The sequence below is a fragment of the Lissotriton helveticus genome, chromosome 5_1 (assembly GCF_964261635.1).
Source record: "Lissotriton helveticus chromosome 5_1, aLisHel1.1, whole genome shotgun sequence".
NCBI classification, from domain to species: domain Eukaryota; kingdom Metazoa; phylum Chordata; class Amphibia; order Caudata; family Salamandridae; genus Lissotriton; species Lissotriton helveticus.
Window position 1 is genome coordinate 1,070,902,879 of NC_136065.1, and position 17,537 is coordinate 1,070,920,415.

Consider the following 17,537-nt stretch of genomic DNA (forward strand, 5'->3'; position numbering starts at 1 on the left):
TCGGATCACGACTGAAAGATAACTGGGGCCCCTTCTGGGCCAAAGACGCCCTAAATGATGCTGAGCACAACCAGGAGCACCTGGCTGATACATAAATTGCATGTGGATATGATGGAACTGGCTGCTACACCTCCTAAAGGAATAACGCTGAACGTTTGTTTGCACAGACTTATTGCTCATGATGTAAGTTGCTCACTGTTGGGGTGAGCACAATACCCCCATATAAATCAGCTTGTTACTGAAACATTAAGCCCGGCAGTCCATCGAATGTAATGCAACAGCAAATTGTTTAAGATACTGCTGCTGAATCGTTCGAGGGGAATGTATTGTTTGTTTTGTGTTAAATACTAAATAAAATTAAGAAATACATCTTTGACAAATGTACTTACCATTATAGGATCTGATCATGAGCAAACTGAGATGATAGTGCCTTCAATTAGTCGACATCTACAGTGCTTGAACAGAAATTCTAGAGTACATGAAGCCTAAGAAAGACAGTGTGGACAGTCTTACAACACACCTGGCAGAAGAATGTTAATGAGAGGATCAGCCAAAATGAATAAAGAGTAGAAACTTAAATTTGAAAGTCTGAACGACAACATATTGATACAAATATAAACTAAACAAGATGAACCATCTCAAAGAAGAGAACTCCAAAATGCATTAATGGAATTAATGATTTGTTTTTTTATATAGAAAACAGATTCAACGTTGGTAAACATGAAAACTAAACACCTGGAAGGTAGTGAGAAATGTAGCAAACTTTTAGCCTGCAACCTGAAACAGCAGATCATTCATTTCATCCACTTGATAAAACATATAAATGGGAATTTTACTCTTCTTTAAAATAAGAGCTCATTTTTAAAAGATTTTATTTTTCCATCCCAGTAAGGTAATCCAGTTTCTGCCTCTTGAGTAAAACAAACGGTATTGTAAATGCAACCTGGAACCTCGGCCGGTCCAGACAGGATGAAGCACTGAACAAGATTGCCAACTCAGCCTTGTTTTTCAATTAGGGCCCTAGCAGTGTGGTCCCATATGAACTTCCAAGGAATTAAAATAGAATTAGAAGAATCCACGTGTTTATTGTTTGCAAATGATTTGCGTCATACACTATCTAATCCTGAACTATGAATATCTTTATTAATAGAACTGTTTGACAATCTGGCTGCTTCTCAGATTATAAAATAAATTGTTCAGCGTCTATCCTGATGCCTACCCCTAACCATGTTGTAAATAGTAAGTACTCTTGAAGTCTATTCACATGGAAATCAAGTCAGCTAGCATATTTGGGAATTAAAACCGAGAGGGTAAATAAAATATTATATACTGTAACCTATAAAGAGCTAACAATTGTTTATGGGCTAAACTGGATGCACCAAACGTGAAATATTTGCCTAAGTTATTCATTTCAAAATGTAAATGTTCCTTGCAAAAACAAACTTAACAGACAAGAAAAGTAAAGTATATTAATATTTTCAAACAATGACTGGCCTGTGATTCAGGGCCAAATGACCCCCTAAAAACAGGAAGCAGGTCGTACCACATCGATCTTGGGTCCATGCTTCATCATCGGGCAAACTCCCAAACAAACCACATGAATGGTGGTTTGAATGATCTTTCATTACTTTAAGAGGCACTTTGTGAGAGGCAGGGTTTGACGCTGACAAGCATGGCAGCATCTCCTTAAAGTTCCCACAGCGCTGTAGGGTCCTGCGCCATGAGCTGCACCTTTCCGAGGGAAAGGCTGGTGCCCATGCCAACGGGGACGTGAGAACACAGCAAAAGGAGGGCGAATTATCGACCAGAGGCAATCTGGGTGATAGGTTGACCTCTACGCAACCATCGGAGGCAACGCTACAGGTCTGAAACGACATTATGGCTGCTGGATACTCCCAGATTGCCCAGATCATTGGATTTCAGATTTACAACTCAACCACACCTAGCCCTTGAAGTATTAGCCAGAACCAGGATTCTGCCAACGAGAGCAAGCCATAGAAGAAAACACCCATTTCAGTCATTCCCCTTATAAACATCACACTTTACCTGTTGCTGACACTAGAGGTCTGAGATGCGCTGAAGGAATAGCAGAAAGAGGATATCAGTAGGAGGCCAACCTGGTAAGAGAGAGAAATGCAAGGCTCAGTCATGAAAACAAACTGAGGACTCAGCTCTTCCATCCATGGCGGCGATCTTGAAGAAGGTTTGAAAACCATGTAACATATAAAGTTTTCTCACAAAACTCACAGAATCTCCCCCACATGGGTCACAAAGACCTACAAATATTCATTAAGATGAATTAACTCAAGCTTTTGATGTTCCTCGTTAACAAAACACAAGATAACATCTCTGACTAGTTAATATCCGGATGTGCAAGTCCGTTTGGATAAAGTCTTTCCATGTTCTCACCAAATTAGACGTATGATTTTATATTTTACCACCACTGTGCAGAAGCAGTGATCTCTACAGTCTCCAGTGCCGTTCCTTACATTGGACACAACATGGTGATCATTACAACTGGACTGTGTTCTCGATTTATGTAGGGAAGAATTCAACAGGGGCAAACATCTCAGATCAACAATCACTGCTCCTCCGACACGCTCATGTCAAAATTCAAACACATGCAACAACTCCTTTTTTTGGTAGCAGAAGCCAATCAGTTAAAGTGGAAGTATTAAGATACAAGCATGCCTAACTACTCACAGATATCAGAATCAGCCCTGACCTAATTGCTGAAAGAACCAATAGATATTAAAGTCTCCATAGGTGGAGAGAATTCGGCTGTAGCATCTACAACTACGGAAATCCAGTCTCTCAGAGGGGAGGTAACATAATTCCAGAAACAATTTCTAACAGTAGAAAATACACTTTCTGAAATGGAAAGGAGAATGGACAAGCAACTGGATTGTGGCTAAGAACTGTGAAGGTGGCATAGGAAGACAATTAACTTGGATGACAGTAACGGCAGGAACAATGTGCAGATTTCAGGGATACCTAAACAGGTTGAGAAAGACGACATGAAATCATTCCTGGGTACTTAAATCCTGAACCTATTAAATAGAACATATGATCCACCCTTATAATTCCAACACACACATTGAAAATGATCCCCTAACTGCAGCACCAATCCACTACCAGGATGAATCTTAGCCTGATGTTAAAAGGCATCAACAAGGAAGATAGGTCATGACGGTGAAAAAACATGGTCCATACCAATTCGAAAATACCCAGGTGTATTTCTTGCCAGACTTTTCCTATGACACCAGCTAAAAGAAAACACTTTCTAGCTCTCTGGCCAAGACTTCGGAAGAATCAGATTTAGTGTGGACTCCTGAAACCTAAAATAATGTTGATCACAGTCAACAGGCATACAACAGAGTATGACGAACCGGAGGACATGGAGAGATTACTGGGAGAACGGTACTAAAGGGATATTGGGGTAGCACCTTCAAAATCAGATGCTCGAGATAAGATAACCAAAAGGTTGGAGGGATTTGGAGACAATTAATTTGAGGAGAGATTCCGTTGAGGAAGGGTGACAAAGAAATGGTCACAGGGAAGTAAACAGAGGCAATTGTAAGAAACAACACGGAGAGACAAATATAGATCACCACTTAAACTGTGAACTGACTGTGGTTATTAGGAGACCTTCCCTTTGAGACACTGTACTAGATGAGCCTGGAGTAAGGTACAGTATTTGGGGTGGGACCATGTTCAGTGAAAAGAGTCATAAGAGGACCAGGAATGTGGGGACATAGGTAGTTGTGGGTGTAGGGGGGCTTGTTTGATTTTCTCCCTCTTTCGATGACTGGTTGTAAATTTGATATTATACCATTAACAAGCTATTTTGGGGGCGTGGCCAAGATAGCGACTGAGTAGGACGTGTCTGCCCGTCGCTCCGTCCTGCCGACTGGGCCCCATCGGCATAGCATTGTGCAGCAGACCCGGCGAAGCCTCGAGGCCTTACCCCCCTGCCTGAGAACACCACTGGGAGCCTGCGGAGCTGAACCCGGCTCGAGATGGCTGCAGAGAAGGAAGTTCAGAAGTGCAGCGGGCCTGGAGTGCGCATCCGACGACCAAGAGACGGAGGGGAAGATCGTAAGCCCAAGCAGCGACAAACGCTCAGGCAGGAGGAGGTGGACCTAGCCTTCCCTCCCACCCCCCAGCGGACACAAAGGAGGTACGTGCAGCGGTTTTGTGGGGTGGGGACGTTGCGATGCAGTCCCCCCGGTAGCTGGTGCTCGGCTCCTGGGGGCAGGAGGCCCACAAGGCCTGGAGAGCTGCGGCTGGGCTGAGAGACTATGAACTAGCAAAAGGGGAGAGTGTGTGCTGCTCCCTCCCCTCGCGGCAGCCCTATTACATGCACCCACACAGAGGATCCAGGCTGTACTGGCGGTGACCTGGAAAACTGGCCAAGTCAGGTTGAGAAGAGGTCGACGGCTGGCAAATAGGCACGGTCGCCGCCCAGCTTCGGTGAGAAGTTCCGGCAGGAGATAAGTGAGTATCCTGGTGAGACGGCTGGTGCACGGCCCCCTGATGCAGTGTCCTCCCCCAAGCGGTGACCAGCTAGCCCGGACCTGGATGGGCCTGGGATTGGCTCCCACGGACTTGAGGGCCCATGGTGCAGGAGAGGCTGACCCAAGAAGGTGCGACAGGTCTGAGCCTAGATTGGGAGGGAGTGCCGGGCCGCAATAAGCGTGCTGAGTTGCTCCCCATCCCTCGACGGACACCTGGAAGATAAGGTCAGTGCTGAAGGGGGCGAGAAGGGACGACGAATTCTGCCAGCTGCTGAGGCCTCCTGGCCCCTGCGATAAGGAATAACAGTCAAGCCATGCATCAGGGGTTGAACAAACGGAACCAGGCCTAGCAGGCAGAGGGAGGAAGTGCGGGGAGAAGAAGGACTGTCCCCCTTGATTGGCTCAGAAGCATAGAACTGTTCTGGGGGCAGGCTCCCTTGGCTCCGGTAATTAGATTACGATTGGGTCGACTGGACCCAAATAGCTACTAAGGCCTGACCTGGAATGGTAGCATCTGAGAGGCTGCTGCTTGAGTTCAACTGGTGGGTTTGGTACTAGCCCTAAGGGACAAACAAACAGCCCGAATTAGAATCCGGCTGCACTGGTGCCTACCTTTGTGAACAGAATCGCTGGGGCCGGGCCGCTCGCCAACTGGCTGAACTGAGTGTAGAGACCTGGGGGCCTGGAAGTGAAACAGGCACTGGAGACCTACACCTAGATTTGGTGTGCCTCAAGGGAGTGTCGGATCGGGGTAGGGACCCAGGAGGCACGACGCACTTTACAGAAGGATATTTCGCTGGCCAAGACACCGATGTGCATAGACGACAAAGTGGAAGGCACTGAGCAGTCTGGAATGGCATCAAATAAACCAAGCAGGAACGTTCTGTTAAAGATCTCCTTCTCATATCTGAAACCAATAACGCAGATGGGACCCCCTCCGCGCCGGGGAGCTTCACGGGCCCAGAAGCAGGAGATGCCGAGGCCCCAGTGACACGCTCCTTCCTTGCAACTTACCTGCCTGAAGGATGATTTCCACACTATAAAAAAGGTACTAGCCCAAGAGATTATTGAGGTTCGGAGGGACCTGGACTGGGTGGAAGACAGAGTAGACACGCTAGAGACACTGGCCTCCTCCAGAGATGAGGAAATAGACCAGCTTCAACAGGAGGTCCTTCGTCTGAGGGATCAACACCTGGATCTTCCTACACATGCGGAGGATCTTGAAAACCGATCCCGCCGGAAGAACGTACAAATCTGGGCGGTTCCTCAGGGTGCAGATATCGAGACATATGTCGAGGATCTCTCCTGCTTCATTCTGGGAGCCCCGCAGGACTAGCGGATCAAGTTAGAGCGAGCACATAGGGTGGCCCGAGGAGAGTCGCCCAGCCACATACTTACGTGTGTCCAAGATTTTCAGCTCAAGGAACGTATTCTGCGAGAGGCCTGAGACAAGCGATTCATCGAGTTCCGGGGTTCCCGGCCCCTCTTACTTCAGGATTTAGCAACCTCCACACTGCAAAAGAGGAGAGAGTTCAGGTCGAGCACAGCTCACTTGCGCTCCATAGAGGGCCCCTATTCTTGGGGTCACCCCTTCAGGTTAATCTTTAAATGGGACGGCAAGACACAACACATCTGATTGTTGCAGGAGGCCAAACAGCTACTGAACTTACCGGAGGACGTCCAGAGCAATCCTGCGCAGGCCGACACCAAGAACAGATCCCGGAAAGCAAAAAGTTGGCACAGGGTGGGTTGGACATCGCTTCGCCTCTGGCCGGACCCGGAAACCATCAGGAGAGAACGGAAGGCAGTGTTTGCTTCACTGGGAGAAGACACTGTCAACCCAGATTAAGACGCTACACGATTACGCTGGGTGGGACTGGCCTTCAATCCCAAGGAATTAAGTTTTAGCACTCCTGGTCATTTTAATAGAAGGGGCCCGGGTGGGACGGGGGCTAAATGGGTCCTGCTGACATCTCAAGCTCACTCATGGGGTTTTTCACCCAGGAATATTACTCTGTTCACCTGTTCTTGTTATGATTTGTTAGTAATGTTATGGGGTTATTTAGGTCTCCTCCTCCCCCAGAAGTGCAGCTTACTGTTCGGGGAGGCCCTTCAGGAACCAGATCACCACCACACAATACCCACCGAACCGCAAAGCAGGTGGCCATTGCGGGCATTATCCTATGCCTAGCTTTTCTCTGCTACCCTATACACCCAATTAGATGACCGCGACCCTTAAGATAGTCTCACTTAATGTAAAAGGCCTCAATATTCTGGTTAAAAGGGGGCCCATCCTTTCATTCCTAGAAAGCACAGATGCACATATTTGTCTCCGTCAGGAGACGCATCTTCTGGCTGGTGACGCTCACATATTAAAGGCCAGGGCGTTCCCTCAGTTTCTCGTCTCCCTCCACCAAGGCAGCCGGGGTGGCCATCCTTATCTCTTCCAGGTTTAATGGCAAAGTAGGCCCCAAGCAAGCCAAACTTAGGGGTAGGTTGTTTCTGTTTATGAGATTTATAAAGCGCTCAAATACCCATGGGTGTGTCGGCGCTAAGGACAGCCGGCTTGTACTGAAGAGCAGAGGGGATTATGGATTAAACAATCAGGTTTTTATAATTTTCCTGAAAGTGAGTAGAGACTACAACACACCACCCCCGGAGGGGAGCAAGGGTCACAGGGAAATGTTTAGAGACCTAACCAGATTCAATCCCCAAATCCTAACTTATTCAACACATAGAAAAGCTGGTGGTCTAGTGAAGGATAAAACACTACAGAGGCTCAGAGACAGAAAGTCAAAGCAGATCACTAGTCAAGACTCAAGACCCTGATCAGTTACAGTTACTGACACATGTGCAACTCTATGACAGAAGAAAACCCTGAGGAGGGGAGAAAACAATAAGGATTTCCATCAACTGCCCTTAGTGGCCAGTGTCATCATTTGGAACTCCCAGATTGCCCCTGTCACCTCAGCTCTTCTGGCAACAAGCCAAAAACTGGTAGGCTGGGCATAAAGAGGGTTTTCTTCTGTCATAGAGTTACACATGTGTCAGTAACTGTAGCTGATCAGGGTCTTGAGTCTTGACGAGTGATCTGTTTTGACTTTCTGTCTCTGAGCCTCTGTAGTGTTTTATCCTTCACTAGACCACCAGTTTTTCTATGTGTTGAATAAGTTAGGATTTGGGGATTGAATCTGGTTAGGTCTCTAAACATTTCCCTGTGACCCTTGCTCCCCTCCGGGGGTGGTGTGTTGTAGTACTATGTGCAGCTGATGGCTGCAGGTCATGTTATAAATTGTACCAGCACTCAATAATCAGGAGCTTGGTACCTTTAGTCCCTCTAGCATAGAGGTTCAACTGCCTTTTTTTCAACCTGCTCCTTTTTACTCCGATTGGTTTACTAATTCTATTACTTGCTCTGGCTTTTCTATCTCAGTTATAGAATCAGGTCTGTTGCACACCATCCTGGTATGGCAGAATTCAGTGGTGTGGCATTTGATGAAGCCACTTACCAGAGTATACTCGACAACACACTGAGTATCTTAGACTCCTTTAGTGGACCACCCACTCTTGCTACCGATGACTGGGACTCATTAACGGCCCTTAAAAAAATCACACACACGCACGGTTATACACGGTGCAATAATGGCAGAGTATTTGCGGGGTAATTGCGCCCCGCCAGGACTCATCGTGACCAACGCTCCTAGGCTATTTTTACAGGACAAAACATTCCGGAAGGATTGGTCCCTAATAGCCTGGCGTTGCACGAGGGATTGGCTTTTACTTATTATATGCACGGCTAAGAGGATTGCCGATGCCATCCTGATTGAAATACAGGTCATGGAAGCCCAGATCAAGACTACTGTTACTAATATCATCTTCAAAAGAAAATTGGAGGAATCCAATAAGGCTAATAAAGATCTTAAAGACTCCATCCTCCAATCGAAAATTGAAAAATTTAAAAAGGACTTGGCCAAGTTCAAACACGAGGTGGTATATCCATACACTAGTGATGAGTATGTCGCACCTACATCTAACAGCAGAGGGAAACGTTTGGGATCTACTTACTCTGGTAGTAGCTCTGATGGCAACTCTAGTGACTCAGATCCTTATGATCGGAATCAATACCAACATAGGGGTAGAGGGAGAAGAGCATCGCGGAGAGGATTCAATTCCCCTCCTCCTTTCCAACAGTGGTGGCCACCTGCCCCTTGGGCCTTCCCCCCCCCCCCCCCCCCGACTCATTTTCAAGCACCTAACCCTTGGCAAACCTACCAGCCCGATTTTTCCAACCAGTCTTTTTTAGGGGTAGGCCAAGGCAGGTTTCGTGGGCGACGTCGGAACCCACAGAACCTGCAGGCACCAACACAGGTGCATTGGAACCTACCCCAGACCACCCCCAATCAGATTGGGACTCGCTCCAAAACCAACCTGGGACAGAACCAGGGGCAGACATGAGGGGGGACAGTGAAACAGGACTTGATTGTCAACTTGAGCTCTAAAATACTTACATCAGATGAAGTATCTGTCCTCAATAGAGGCCTTGGGTTTGTCACCACTAATAAGGGTGATGATTTTACTGTACATCGGGAGCTAGCTCAATTCTTCCGGAAAGTGCGGCTGTACCATTTCTTCAAGGATAAGACACTGCCTAATAATCAAACTGACAACACCAACACAGGCCTTAAGAATAGGTCTACCTTCAATCCACCACTGCACTCCGTACCCCCACAGGTCCTGGCCTTTGAAAGAGCAGTACTTGAGGAAGTAAAAGTTTTATGTATTGAAAACAAAACACATTCATACAGTAACATCCCCACGAAGGAGCTGAAGGCTCTTACAGCTCTGACTAATGATCAGTCTATTACTATTAAGCCGGCTGACAAAGGCGGTGCCACAGTCCTTATGGACACCGAGATGTACCGGACCGAGTGTGTTCGCCAGTTGAGTGACAGGAAATGCTATCGCCCTTTGAAGGAGGATCCTACACCCAGAGTGAGTGCCATCATAAAACATTCTGTGGAGGAAGCATTGACAGAGGGATGGATGACAAGTCAGGAATCAGCCTATCTACAGACTACCCACCCTGTCATGCCCTATTTTTATATCCTCCCAAAGATACACAAAGTCCAAAGGCCTCCACCAGGGAGACCGATAATATCGGGGGATCGGTTCATGTTTGGAACCATTATCCACCTTTGTAGATTTCTGCCTACGACCCATTGTACAAAGGATGCCGACTTATCTACAAGATACTAAAGATGTATTACGACTCCTCCCAACAGTGGATTTTTACCCCGATCTTGACATCCTAGTATCCCTAGATGTCGAATCCTTGTACACTTCCATCCTTCAGAATGAGACATTGGAGACCATCTCTGACATTTTGCAGCATACTGAATTTGACTCTATCACCCCTGTGAATTTCAATATGACCTTGGCCTATTTGGCCATGAAGGAAAACTTTTTTCAGTTTGAGGAGACTTACTACCTGCAGGTGTCCGGCACAAGCATGGGCAGTGTTTATGCCCCGAGCCTGGCAAATCTATATGTACACAAGTTTGAAGAAACCGTGGTCCTTACCGCCACTAATCCCTTCCAAAAGTCAATTAGACTTTAGAAGCGGTATATAGACGACATTTTTGTAGTGTGGAGAGGGGATGAAGATTCAGTTAGACCCTTCCACACTTGGCTCAACACACAGAATAACTATCTCAGATTCACCCTGGAAATGAGTAGTTACAGATTGTCTTTTCTGGATCTCTCAATTTTTGTGACCCCAATGGTTCTGGCAAGTGAACTATATCGCAAACCTATCGCGTGTAATTCCCTATTGAGGTTTGACAGCCAGCACCCAAGGGCCCTTAGGGATAATCTTCCTTTTGGCCAGTTTCTGCGACTGAGGCGCAATTGCTCTACCCTAGACTCTTACAAACGTCACTCTGAAAATTTGTCTAAACAACTGAGTGACAAAATGTATGCTCGACGATTGGAGAAAAGAGCATGGAAGAGGGCCTCAAACAATCATAGGGAAGCCTTGCTCGAGCCGAAAATATAGAAACCTCCTCTGGGGCGTATGACATGTGTGAATACCTTCAGCACTCTGAGTAATGGCTTACAGAAATGTATTCGAAAAAATTGGTGTTTTCTCAACACCAGGAAAGAACAAATCCCCATGCCTCTGTTCGCCTTTAAGAGAGGGCACAATCTACGTGATGCCTTAGTACATACTAGACCAATTACTAAACCTAGTACGGCCAATACCCTCTGGGATCTGCCTCCTGTTCAAGGGCATTTTCCTTGCGGAAATTGCTCCATGTGTCCACAAACAAAACAGTCCAAAACGGTGGACATTGGCACACATAAACCATGGATTCAGACACATTTTTCCAACTGCAATAGCGATCACTTGGTGTATCTAATTGTATGTCCCTGTGGTGAACGCTATGTTGGTATGACAACTAGGAAGGTACGCCAACGGATGCTGGAACACAAGAGTACTTTCCGTTGCCGCAAAACTAACACTAAGCTCACCAGACACTTTGCAGAAATGAATCACAAGCCAGAGGATTTTCTCTGGACGGTTCTGGACAAACCTCTTATACGACCTCATGTGAAGGATAAGACCAAGTTCCTTTTTCTTAAAGAGCAAAGGTAGGTGTTTAAACTTAAAAGTGACACACAGGGTTTAAACGATGATATCCCCTGGACTTTGCTCTAAATGGCCTGACCACCACACTGTGTACATCAAATACACCTTAGACAATTTTAGAGGATTGTACGGCCCCTCCTTGCGGTTTTCCAGTTAGACCCTATGTGTTTCTGACGTTATTAGTGATCAGCTCTTTCAGCAGCAGTTTATTGTTTGATCCCCTTAAACTGGAAGAGCGTTGTACATGGGCACAAGCTTATTTCTCTTCTTTTGAGGTTTACAAATAAAAGGCACTCACATACCTCAGCTAAAACACTGGAGTCTGGTCTTGAGAAATGTGTTTTCTCTTTTGATTAGATCATGTTTTAAATTACAGTTTTTTCACCGGTAAGAATGGCATTCAGGAGGAGGAGCTTGGCGGGCATCCGAGATGGCCGCGTGAGCACAGCGCTCCCCGGACCCCCGCCGCTCCCGGCATAATATCCTGTATGAATCCTGATTTTTCGCGAGGATTTATATAGAGGACGTTGGGCTGATCCACCTGGACCTTTCAGAAATTGATTTGGACACCGGGTGCCTGAGTTATGATGAATTGAACTTTTGGGCTCCGCCCTTGAGGTGCGCCCGGGACTGGGTGAGGTTCGGTGGCCGTCTTGGAGTTGAACAACAACGGCAGGGGGATTTGACTGGTGGGTCCCCTTCTTAAGTTTCGGTTTCGATTCTGCCTCAGACTGGGACATTGGTGAGAGGGTCGGGCCAGAACTGGTGCCAGGACACACGTCGGCTGTCGGGCCTTTGGCTGGACTATTTTCCTCGTTTGCTGCCTCTATCCTAGTGATACCCCTCTGGCGGTCCTTTGGTCCCGGGGTCTCCATGTCTGGTGCCCGGTCCGTTGACCCTGCTGAATCTTCTTGTGACGCATCTTCAAAATGGCGGGCAGAGGGGACCGGGAGACGCGCAAGACGAAGACACCTCTGCGCGGGGGTCTGGTCCAATCTAATGTTATGGACCGTTATACCCACTCTAAGGGGTCCCCCGGAGCTGTCCTGCCCGGTCCCAGTGCGTCTGACCACGTAGTGGATGCGTCGACGGAGCCCTCCTTGCAGGACATCATGGGCGCCATTTCTGGCATGAGGGAGTCAATAGGCCAACAGTACGAAACCTTGGCCCACAAACTTGACACTGTGGCAATCGAGGTGAATCTGATTCGTGCCGATCTCTCCAAAACGAACGAAAAGGTGAAGTCATTGGATATCAAATCATCCAGCCTCACGACGGACGTCTCTGAGATACAGACGGAGATTGGCAATCTCCGTAGGGTGAACGATTTCATGACCCGGCGCTTGGAGGACTTTGAGAACAGGGCACGTCGCTGTAATGTTCGCGTGGTTGGTGTGCCGGAGAACCCAGAACCCCACTCGGTTGATCTCCTGGTTGAAGACCTGATCCAGAACCACCTATCTCCGTCTGGCCTTAGTACATTTTTCACAGTGGAGCGTGCACATCGTGTTCCGGGGGGCCAGGGTAAGCCAGGCGCCCCGCCGAGACCTATTGTTGCGAAGCTTTTCCACTATAGAGATCGGGACGCTATCCTGCAGGCTTCGCGGGTGAAGGGCCCGGTGGCCTTTGAGAATGCCACGGTGAATTTTCATCCGGACTTTTCCCAACAGGTCCAGAAGCAGCGGATGGGATTTCGTGGTGCCAAGAAGCGTCTTAGGGACATGGGGATGCGTTACTCTATGCTCTTTCCGACCAGGCTGCGGGTTGAGTATAATGACCGAACTTTCTTCTTTGATCGGCCGGATGCTGTGAATGACTGGCTGGACTCCCTGCCTAACCGACCTCCTGAGACTGAGTCCGATGCCCACCCGGGCGGTGCTGAAGGTGGTGTAGAGAGCTGAACATTTCGTCTATACCTGGTGCCTTGTTTTGAATAACTTTTCCAGGGGTGTACGCCTATGTTCCTCTACTGCTTATTGTTTGATGTATGTTCTTTTTCTCGTCATGGGTCTTGATCGGGGGGCGGGTGGGACGGAGCCTTTCCTCCTCCGGGGTCTTTGTGTAGAATAGGGGTTCTTGGGCGACAGGCACACTGCAGGTTGGGGTGGCTTTTTAGCTTTTTGCAGGGGTGCAGGGTGGGGGGTGTTTTCTTGTTATTTGGGGGGAGGGTGGTAGGGAAGTTTGTTGTTTGTGTGTTCTGTTTTCAAGGCGACTTTATCCTGTATTTGAAATTTTTTTTGGTGTCATGCTCATTGGTGGGGGGTTTTGGCTTTGTCGGGTGGGATGGGGGGTAGCGGGTTGAGATTTGTTTCGTGGAACGTTAACGGTCTGGGAGATCGTATCAAACGAAGTGTGGTGTTGAAATGTATACGACGTTTATCTCCTGATATTGTTTTCCTGCAGGAGACTCATTTGGTAGGCAATGTTTGTCATGCAATGAATAGGTGGGGCTCTCGCCTCGTGGCACATTCGGGGTTTACCTCGGGTTCTAGGGGTGTGGGTATCCTTGTTCGGGCTTCCCTCCCCCTAGCTATTGATGATGTGATTCAGGATGACCGGGGGCGGTATGCTGTCCTTGTGGGTCGCTATGAGGGTCGTGCCCTCTCCTTATTCACTGTTTATGTGCCCCCCGGCTTACAGACTTCTACCTTTTCAGATTTGAGCCGTGTCTTGTTGGACCTCCCTGATAGTACTCTCTTTCTGGCTGGTGATTTTAATTCGGTGTTCTCTGGTCTCCACGATCGCCACCCCCCTAGAGATACTCCTGCGGCCCAACAGTGGTTGGGTGGATTTTTGGATACCTTTGGCTTGGTGGATTGCTGGAGGCTTTTGCACCCCACTCAGCTTCAGTACACCTTTCATTCTGGGGCCCATGGGAGTCTGTCTAGGCTGGATTATTTCCTGATGCCTGCGGCTCAGTCGCCAGCGGTGCGTGAGATTGTACACCTACCCAGGGGTATCTCTGACCACTCTCCGCTCTGGCTTCGTTTTGAGGTTGGAGTGGAGGCAGTGGGCCGGGTGGCTCCCATCAATCCGTGGTACCTTACCTCCCCCGAGACCCGCAGCCTTTTGCTTAAATCTTTGGACGCGTATTTTCTGGATAACGAGGGGTCTGTTTCCTCAGCTGTGTCCCTATGGGAGGCCTTTAAGACGGTGATTCGTGGGCAGGCCCTCTCCCTTATTGTTGAAGCTAAGAGGGCGAGGAATAGAGAGGTGGTGGATCTTGAGGGAGAGATTTCTGCATTGGAGGATGCTTTGGAATCTGGTGTCACGTCTGCGAAACTCCATGCCCTGGGTCTGAAACAATTTGCCTATAAGTCCATGGTCACAGATGCTGCTAAAGTGATGTTTCGGGAGCAACAGGGACGTTTGTATGATGTGGGTGACAAAGCGGGTAAATTGCTGGCATGGCTGGATAAGAAGGAGAGGGCTAATCGTGTGGTACCCGTGATTCAGTCTTTGAGTGGTGAGAGTGTGACGGACCCGATTGGAATAGTTGACCGTTTTGCTGAGTATTTCCGTGTGGTGTATACATACCCCTGTGTCTGTGGGAGATGTGGCTGACTCTCGCCTTCTATTGCGTGATATAGCTCTGCCCAGTGTTTCCGATTTGGATCGTGTGGCGTTGGACTCCCCCTTTACTGTTGATGAGATAGCTACTGCCATCCGTTCACTCCGTTCGGGCAAAGCATTGGGCCCGAACGGGTTGCCAATTGAACTGTACAAATTGCGTCCCGACAGGGTGGCTCCGTATCTTCGCGCCATGTTTCTAGAGTCCCGGGACCGGGGTATTCTCCCTTATGATCAGCGACTGGCCACGATAGTTGTCATCCCCAAGGATGGTAAATCGCGAGATCTTTGTTCCTCCTACAGGCCCATATCCCTGCTAAATGTTGAACCCAAGGTATTGGCGAAACTCCTGGCGTCCCGCCTCCTGACGGTCATTAGTGGCTTGGTCCATCCAGATCAATCCGGATTTATCCCGCATCGCAATACGGCCCTGAACCTACGTCGTCTTCACGGCGCGATTGCGAGGGCGGGGCTTCTGAAGGAGCCGGCCATTTTGGCATCGTTGGATGCCTCAATGGCTTTTGACACGGTGGAATGGCCTTATCTTTGGGCGGCTCTTGAGAAATTTGGTTTCGGGCCTGAGTTTATTGGTTGGATCAAGTTATTATATGCGGAACCTCTGGCACAAGTAGTGGTCAATGGTAGGGTTTCGGCTCCTTTCACCCTTGGTAGAGGTACCCGTCAGGGATGCCCCTTGTCTCCGTTGCTTTTTGCACTCGCCCTGGAACCATTGGCTGCTTGGCTTCGGTGGGAACCTTCGCTCAAGGGGATTCGCTGGTCTCCGGACTTTGAGGACCGCGTTTCACTTTACGCGGACGACATTCTTTTATATCTCACCTCCCCGCGCAAATCTCTGTCTGTTTTATTTGACGTTCTTGCTTCCTTTGGTGCCAACTCAGGCCTCGTTATTAACTGGGCCAAGTCCTGCGTGTATGTTCTTTCGGGTGTTTTGCCCCCGTTGCCGAGCAGACTTCCTATCCAGGTGGTCCAGTCTGGCTTCAAATATTTAGGGGTCTTTATTACGTTGGACTCCTCGCTCCGCTTTGAGCGTAATCTCCTCCCCCCGTTGCTTAGATTGCGACTGGATGTGGCCCGTTGGCGTAAGCTTCCTTTGTCTCCTCTGGGCAGGGCGGCCCTGTTTAAAATGATGTCCTTGCCGCGGTTCCTTTACGCGCTCCAGAACTCCTATGACGCAATCCCCAAGACCTATTTCCGAGAGATCAAGAGTCTTCAAAGGCAATTGATTTGGGACGGGCGTCCACGTATTGCCCTCGCGAAACTCACCATCCCTTGGTACGACGGGGGCATGGCGCTCCCCGATATCAAGCGATATTACTGGGCTTCCCAGTTGTCTGCTATTAATCACGTGATGTTTTCACCGGGTCGGAATCCTGCGTTCGAGATGGATAGACTTCAGCTGCCGGGTGGGGACTTTAATAGAGCGCTTTTTTCTCGATCAGCCGGGCGCCATCTTGTGGGCCCATCCAGGATTGCAGTAACTGTATGGCGAGCCGCGAATGTGAGTTTGGGATGGGAGGATCGACTGACGCTGGCGACGCCGCTTTATGCCTCGGAACGTTTGGGCTGTCTCTGGTCTACCAAGGGTTTCGACCGCTGGGATATGATTGGGATTTGTAAGGTGGGTGATGTATGCTCGAAAGGTAGTGTGAAGTCGTTCCAGGCCCTCCAGGCGGAATATGGTTTGAATGGTAGGGAATTTTTTCGTTATCTGCAGGTCCGGCACGCCCTCGCCTCAGTTTTGACTCCTGATGAGGCCCTGCCCGAGTCTTCCCCCCTCGAAGATCGTGTCCTTGATGGGCACCTGCCTGATAGCACTATTTCCCTGATCTATAAGAAGCTGATCAATAATCGGGCGGACTTATTGGCCCGACTTCGGGAGGCTTGGGTCAGCGATGGGTTGGAACTGGACGACGAAGATTGGCAATCGGCACTCTCTTCTCCCAAGGAGGTAGCCATTCCTGCCCGTCTCCGTTTGGTTCAACTTAAGATCCTTCATCGAGTGTATGTCACTGGTCCGCGTCTGGTGACGATGGGCTTTTCCTTGGATGGGTTATGTAAGCGTGGTTGTGGGTCGAGTGCTACCTTTTTACACATTCTTTGGGAGTGCCCGGTTGTGGCGGCTTACTGGACTGCTGTGCTTGAGGTGATGACTGACGTGACTGGTGTGGCCCTGCGGCCGGAGCCTCGACGATGTCTGTTGAATGTGTGGGAGCCCACTGACTACTCTGTGGCCCAGACCAGATGGGCTACCTTGGGTTACATGATTGCGAAACGGGATGTTGCGCAACTCTGGGGCGCTTCCAGGCCCCCTGAGGTCTCGAAATGGGAGGATAACATGGACTGGTCTATGTTTCGTGAGAAGACTGTTTATGTGGCCAGGGGCAGACCCAGGGCGTGGACGAAGATTTGGGGCCAGTGGAATGAATATCGTGGGGATATCTGTACCCCTCCCCTTGTAGGCACTGCTGAGGTTATCTTATCTCCCTAGGCGAGCGTTCCCGGAACCCTTTCATGCTGTTTTTTGCATTTTCGATTCTTCCCGCTGCTCCCCTTCCCCCCGACCTTGTTGGAGCCTCAGGGCTCTGGGTATGTTCTCCTGTTCGTGGACCATCCCCTCCGTTCTTTGGGCTGACCTTAATTACCATGCATTCGCCTTTTTAGTGTTTGTTTTGCTTTTTGTATAAAATAAAAATTCAAAATGCTCTGTGACATGTGAGGAGTAATGCTTTGTGCTGGATTTGTACCTGACCACGGGTGTACATTTCTAATTCATGCCTTGT

General features: G+C 48.7%; 1 protein-coding gene across 7 annotated transcripts in view; it reads right to left on the reverse strand.

Annotated features, from left to right (window-relative positions):
- The window catches only part of BTRC (beta-transducin repeat containing E3 ubiquitin protein ligase), a 1,125,814-nt gene that overhangs the window by 1,075,846 nt on the left and 32,431 nt on the right, over window positions 1–17,537 (reverse strand). For 2 of the 7 annotated variants that reach the window (XM_078643627.1, XM_078643632.1), the window contains exon 2: window positions 2,047–2,117. The exons of the other annotated variants lie outside the window; for them this stretch is intronic. The gene's annotated coding sequence lies outside the window, so the exon portion shown is untranslated. The remainder of the gene's footprint in view (window positions 1–2,046; window positions 2,118–17,537) is intronic. 7 annotated transcript variants of the gene reach the window in all.